At 42.6% G+C, this 7,427-nt stretch overlaps 1 non-coding gene across 1 annotated transcript; it reads right to left on the bottom strand.

The window, feature by feature from the left end:
* Positions 1–2,271: 2,271 nt before the first annotated feature.
* Positions 2,272–2,344, bottom strand: TRNAK-UUU (transfer RNA lysine (anticodon UUU)). Its single transcript has one exon. It is a non-coding gene; the product is annotated as a tRNA-Lys (tRNA).
* Between the last annotated feature and the right edge of the window lie 5,083 nt (positions 2,345–7,427).

The raw sequence follows: 7,427 nt of genomic DNA, 5'->3' as shown, positions 1-7,427 counted from the left end.
GGAATCGACTTGATGACAATGGATTTGGCTTTTGGTTTGGTATGTTGATATCAATGTCCCTGGGTAGACAATAAGGTTTGTGCTTGACTAGTAAGCTAAAGGTTGGTGTTTCAAACCTACACAATGGCACTGCAGAAGAAAGGCTTAGCAATCTGTTTCCATGAACATTGCAGCCAAGAAAACCCCGTGGAGCAGTTCTGCTCTGTAACACATGTGGTCACCATGTGTCAAAATCAATCCACTAGAAGGCAATGGGTTTGTTATTATATTTATTTTCATTATTGTGTTATAATACAAAGTGGTTGCAATACTGTGGGAAACCAGACCACTGTGTCATGCTGATGGGAATATATATTGGGCAAGATCCATCAGAATTACCATCGCACATCACATACACTACTTCAGCAATTCCATATGTAGAAAATACTCACACCCATTTGAAATGTTAGATAGGGATATTACTTATTGCAGCATTACTTGTATGGGTGAGATATATATTATGATATACCCATACAACAGTATATTTTGCTGCCAAGCAAAGAAGGAAGAAGCTATTTCTGTATTGATCTGGAAATCACTACAACATGCAAGAAGTGAAAAAACCAACATGCAGTAGAGTGTGTTTGCAATTTCCTTATTTGTGTAAAAAGTGGAGGAAATAATATCTTTGAGAGGATACCCAAGAAACTATGCTTGCTGTGCAAGAAGGAACTGGGTGACTCAGAAGAGTCAGGGGTGAGACTTTTACACTTCTTTGGCTGCAGCAGGTTAGGTTTTTGGTTCATCAAGCAGAGACACTGGAAACCTAAGCTTCACCTCTTTTGCTGTGTCTTTATCATACCCAGATATCATAAAGTATAAAGACAGCCGAGGAATAAAATCTGTTAGAGAGCACAGGTCCTGCCTGCTCTAACTTCACCTAGGCGGTTTGGGCGGGGTCCCTGGGTCTTCCCTCTAGGGCCCTGCTCCCTGCCACCTCATCCCCTCAGGCATTTCAGTCAACGCGTGTCCTAGGGGTCCCGGGCCCTGCTGCCTCACTCTGACTCCCACGTACCTTCTACAGTCCCACATTGAAACTTCTGGGACGCAGAGTTGAGTTCAGGTCCACAGCCAGCCCGCCGGGCCTTCTGAGCTTCCTGGGCTGGGGTGGGGTGGGGGGGAATGGGGGTGGGCGGAATGCAAGGAGGGGGGCTGGGGGTAGGCGAACGGGAGGGGGTCACCGCAGGATGCAAGGGTCGGGTTAGAGGCGAGAAGACTACTTTCTTAGGGAATCAGTGACTTACTGCACTTGAAACCAGGCTTTGGGTGAGTAGAGGGCACAACGGTGGTTCGCTGGAGCCCTAAGGTTCTTCACCTTAGGAGGACTATGCCTGGATCAGAGACCCCGTGTGGCCAGCCGGACCCACTTTGGCCCCTTTCTCTCAAGAGGCTCTTCACCTTTGGTTATATGCTTAGAGTCATTATAGCTCTCGACGTTGGCATTGTGGGATTTTAAGGAAGTGACGGACAATTTAAAGGGAGACTGTAGCTGAATTGGACCCTCCCAGACTTCTCTCCTCCTTTCCCTTCCCTCCGCTCCAAATGACTACTTGCTGTGAGTGCGAATGAATGCGTACTTGGCTGTCTGAGTCTCTTAATGCAGTTCCTCTGTTAGAGACCCTTAGTTAGGGCAGTTCAAAGAAGAATCTAAGTTACAAAAGATGAGGCGCTGTAACAGCGAAGTTTGGTTTTACAATTCTTCACCTCATTTGGAAGGATTGGGCTGCCTCCACTTTAACTGACCCCATGTGTGCAGTGTAGAACTGCTACATAGTGTTTTCTAGGCTTTCACCTTTCAGGAGCAAATTACCAAGCCTGTCTTCTGAAGCATCTCCAAAACCAAAACCAAACCCACTGCCGTCGAGTCGATTACGGACTCATAGCGACCCTATAGGACTGAGTAGAGCTGCCCCCATAGAGTTTCCAAGGAGCGCCTGGTGGATTCCAGCTGCCGAACTTCTGGTTAGCAGCCGGAGCTCTTAACCACTACGCCACCAGGGTTTCAGAAGCACTTCTAGGTGGATTCAAACTGCCAACCTTATGGCTAGTAATTGATCGCTTAACCCTTTGCTCTTTCTCTGATCCCCTTGCTCTATTCCCATTCTTGCGGAGCAAAGAGCAGGAAGAGAAGAGACCAGAAGCCTATAGTAAATGTCAGGACAGGTTTCTCTAAGAAGAACTGGATTGTCAATAGGCTCCTAAGAGACAGTAACTAGGGTAAAATAAGAGTAACGCCTGAACAGGGACTTGAGCCCTGGACCCTCGGATTAAAAGTCTGATGCTGTACCAACTGAGCTACCCAGGCCTCTTTACCCAGCTATTCTTGGATACCTAATGTAGGTTTTATGTAAGACAACTGGTTATATGTTCCATGTCCTGCTTCCCAAATAGCTTCCTTGTAATTCTCCTTGCCAAGAAGATTTTGTTCCAAACAGATGTTATAATCGCTAGGAGAATTTCCATTCCTACTATCTTGTCTTCTGTCTCTTTACACTTTCAGAAACAGACATGGTCACCTAGACAAAGCACTACCGGCTTTCAGATCACATTACTACACCCAGAGGGTTTCATGTCCACCTGCATCTATTTTTCTTGAAGCAACATTCATGTTACTCTTCTTTGCATCCCTCTGCATTGTCTTGTACGTCTTTCTTGCAGCCTTGGGAGGCAGAGGAGAAAAGAGTTGAAGGAGAGAAAAATTTAAGACTGCCGTGAATGTTCCATAATGGTGGGCAAACAAAGGTGCATGGGTTTAAACTTCTGCATCTCTATGCTTGCTTTTCTTCATGATACAACTTCTCTACCATCTGTAAGCCACTCTTCCCTCTGTTCATTTTATTTCTCCTCCTCCTTCTTTCCCATCTCCTTTTGCTCTTCCTTCTTCAGGTCTTCATGTCCTGAATGCTGTTTCCTATTCATATCCAAAGGAAAAAAATAATTCTCTAGATGAATTAGTGTACACTAGTAGGACATACCATCCAGAATATGACCTAAGACAGTTTTTGAGTTTTGACCTAAACCTGGAGAAAATACCGTACAAGGAATATGGAAACGAATGGGAAGTTTTGAAGTGAAGGAAAGCTTAATATCTCTGGGGAGGAAAGGCAGGGCAGGGAATGGGAAAAGATAATTCTTTATTTCTTTCAAATAACTTGGCACTCCCAAGCAACTAAGATTATGTGAAAACTGAGAGAATTTGTGATTACTTAAAAAAAAAATTTTTTTTTTAACTTTAGGAATTTGTAGATTTCTCATCTTTCCTACCCTACCAATATACAATGCAGAGTTGGGTCACATAAAATCACCTAGAATTGTTTTGTGGATCAATCCACAGGGAAACTAGGCAAGGACTTTTAGCAAAATACCCTGGGGTTAGTTAGGATTTCAATGAGTAAAGCATCCCTCCAAGCTATTTTGGTTCTCTTCTATCCATTTGATGTAGCTTGGAAGTCAAGAAGCTGCACCTCAGACATAGGGACCACTCTCCCAGGGAGGTTTGGGACCCACTATCTCATCCCACCTCTGTATGAGGTGATTCTTTGACTTGTTGGTAGAGGATCAAGTTTTTGAAGCCTACGTTATGAATGGATTATAATGAAACATTTTCCTGGCATTAAAGCAGGCATTTCTCACAAAAGGAGCTCTTTTCCGAGCTTCTAGACTTTTCTCCCTGGAGCCACACAGTATTTTCTTTGGTCTGAAGACACCAACTTCTGGCAATCCTTCTTTTGTTGCTGTCATCTGCACTTTATTGCAGAGTTCAATTCTTGGCTCATAATTCTGTACTCAAATGCATCATCATTATAAGTAACTCAAATGAGAGCAGCCTTGGAGAAATATGTCACTTCTGGTCATCTCACAGCCTCAGTTTATATACCTAAGTAATTGTTTTCAAATGTTTCAGATAATATTTGACTCATTTTTTGAATGTTGTAAAAATTACCTCCAATTGCAAAGTTAAAAATTTGAAATCAGAAACCTAATATTTCCTTATCAGCACTTTTACTTATATGCTTGTACAGTGTCCTCACAGTATTGGCTGCAGACTCTAATGAGTAAGGTGTCTGATTTCAGATCTAGAGGATTGAGAGTTCAAGTCCCTTCGTGGTTGTTTATTTCTCATGTTGCAACAAGTAGAAGATTCTTGAATTGACTTTCAGTGACTAATTCCTGAGGTGTTCCCGGAAGGGAGAATTGATATAGTATCTTCTTTCACGAATTGACAACTAACATTAAAGAGGCTTTGGAAATCTAAAATGGGCTAAGCCTCAAAAAGACAAGGGAGCAAATATGTGCACTCACAGATGATCATCATCCTGTCATTTCAGTTTAGTACTTTTTTGTAATGCTTTTCAAGAATTGAATGGGTGTGCACTAAAACCATTCTTGTAGCCAACTCTTCAGGTAAAGATTAGACTGGACTATAAAACATAAGATAATACCTGTGAAAAGTGTACTTCTTAGTTCAAGTAAATAGACAAGACTTAAATGGGCAGCTCCTGTCTGGAGATGGAAAGAGAAGGCAGAAAGGGATAGGAGCTGGTTGAATGGACAAGGGAAACCCAGGGTGGAAAGTGGGAGTGTGCTGTCACACTATAGGGATTGCAAGTAGGGTCACATAAAATATGTGTATAAGAGGTGGGGCCCAGATGGCAGAGTAATCAAACACTTCAGGTGGTCCCTCTTACAACAAAGACCCGAAGAAACAAGTGTATCAAGTATATGTATGACAAACTAGGAGCCCTGAACATCAAAGGCAAAGTTAAGAAATCAGACTGAGCGGCAGGGAAAGGGGGAGGTGGTTCTGAAGCAGCAAGGAGTTGCCCAACCTGACTTGGTGGGAATAAGTGCCCCTCAATCCCGATTCCCTGGTGAAACCATGGTGGGGCTGGCAGTAGTGTTTGGGACCAGTTTCCGTAGCCACAGAGAGCCAGTGGCACAGAATCTACTCATGCCTCCAGAATCAGTGAAAAACAGCCCTCTCGGCATAAGTAATTGCATCTGATTTACCATAGAGATGTAATAGCTCCCCTTTTGAAAGAAGTCTCTCCCATTTATCTGATCCCACTTCCCTTTGCCCTGAGCCGGCTTCAGTGACAGTTGATTTTCCTGGGCCAGAGAGGTTCTGCTGTGCAACCTGAGCCACTCCCCTGGCCTCAGAGGAGGAACAAATTAGCAAACAGGGGAAAACTAATCTGCCAGCTCCCCTTAACTGGGAACTTGGGGCAGAAGTGGCTCCTGTCCAGGCACAAGTGATCCACAAACTTTGAATGCCTGTCAGCACGGCATGAACCCATGTGGCCCCATTTTAGCAGCAGGCCCCTGTTGTTACATTGCAAGGGTGTATGTGCCTGAGGTCTGACTTCACCTGTTTCAGCTGTGCAGTGGAGATGTGGGTTCTTGACATTTGACACCACTCTGCCTATCAAGCAGAGTCCTCACATACCCACATCAGGGGCCCGAGGACTGGTGGCTCCACCCACACTACCCAGCCACCCGCAACAGGGATCCAAAGATAAGTAGTGCCTCCCAGTCCTTACACCCAAAAGCATTTGGTGCAATGGGAAGGCTGCAGAGTCCACCCACCTCTGTGCTCTAGAGAACAGGGACACGCCTTCCTCAAAGACACTTGGCAGAAGGCTGTAAGCCCCCTTCCTTGGTCAGAGTGTGACCTCCTGCTGCAACCAGAAGCCTGTGCATACACCAATCACCACAGCTCCTCTAAGACCATAGGTGAGAGCCTGCACCGAACACTTTGTGACCCACTCCCTGGACACCTGAGCTGAATCCATACATGAAAAGTGAATGGATTCCCTGGCTCATACACCTGGTAACAGCTCTGGTGTACCCATCTGGTGACAAGATATTAGAACTTCAAAGGCTCCAATAATCAGGTTAGCTCACTTGAGCAGCCTATTTAGATATATCAAACCAAAACAAAGCAAGAAGCTAGGACACACTAAGCAAACATAAAATAAATTAATATGATAACTTACAGGTGGCTCAGAGACAACAGTCGATATCAAATTCCATAAAGAAGCAGACCACGATCGCTTCAACAAACTCCCAAATCAAAGAATCAAGGAATCTTCCAGAGGAAGAGGTATTCCTGGAACTACCAGAGGTAGAATACAAAAGATTAATATACAGAACTCTTCAAGAGATCACAAAGGAGATCAGGCAAAATGCAGAACAAGCCAAGGAACACTCAGATAAAGCAGTTGAGGAATTTCAGAAGCTTATTCAAGACCATAATGACAAATTTAATAGGCTGCAAGAATCCATACAGAGACAGCAATCAGAAATTCAGAAGATTAACAATGAAATTTCAGAGTTAGACAACTCAAGAGAAAGTCAGAGGAGCAGAATTGAGGAGCTGGAAGTTAAAATCAGTGAGACTGAAGTTAAAACCTTGGCACCAATATATCCAAAGAAAAAATAAGATAAAAGAATTTTTTAAAAATGAAGAAACCCTAAGAATCGTGTGGGACTCTATCAAGAGAAATAACCTATGAGTGATGGCAGTACCAGAACAGCGAGGGAAAACAGAAAACACAGAGGGAATTGTTAAAGATCTGTTGGCAGAAAACTTCCCTGATATTGTGAAAGATGAAAAGATATCCATCCAAGATGCTCATCGAACCCCATACAATGTAGATCCAAAAAGAAAGTCATCAAGACATATTATCATCAAACTTGCCAAAACCAAAGATAAAGAGAATTTTAAGAGCAGCTAGGGATAAACAAAAAAGTCATCTACAAAGGAGATTCAATAAGAAAAATCTTGGACTACATAGCGGAAACCGTGCAGGCAAGAAGGAAATGGGATGACATATATAAAGCCTTGAAGGAAAAAAATTGCCAGCCAAGACTCATATATCCAGCAAAACTGTCTCTCAGATATGAAGGTGAAATTAGGACATATCCAGATAAACAGAAGTTTAGGGAATTTGCAAAAACCAAACCAAAACTATAAGAAATACTTAATGGAGTCTTCTGGTTAGAAAATCAATAACATCAGATAACCACCCAAGACTAGAACACAGGACAGAAAAACTAGATTATCAACCCAGATAGGAAAATGAGAAAAATAAGTCAAGATTAAAAAAAAAAAAAAGCTCAAAACAGGGATACAGAGACATCATTATGTAAAAGATGATGACATTAAATGAACAGAAAGACTAAAAAATATAGTCATAGATCTTTCATATGGAGAGGAAGTGAAACGGAGATAAAACTTTGGTTTAAACATAGAAAAACAGGGGTAAATAATAAGGTAACCACAAAGGAGGCTAACAATCCTACACATCAAAATAAAATATAAGAAAAACATACAGACTCAGCAAAAACAAAATCAACAACAATGGAAGAAAAGACAATATATAAAG

This window comes from Loxodonta africana, chromosome 1 (genome assembly GCF_030014295.1).
Source record: "Loxodonta africana isolate mLoxAfr1 chromosome 1, mLoxAfr1.hap2, whole genome shotgun sequence".
In the NCBI taxonomy this organism is placed as follows: Eukaryota; Metazoa; Chordata; class Mammalia; order Proboscidea; family Elephantidae; genus Loxodonta; species Loxodonta africana.
The sequence above is the reverse complement of the archived record's forward strand: the minus strand, read 5'-3'. Positions and strand labels throughout refer to the sequence as shown.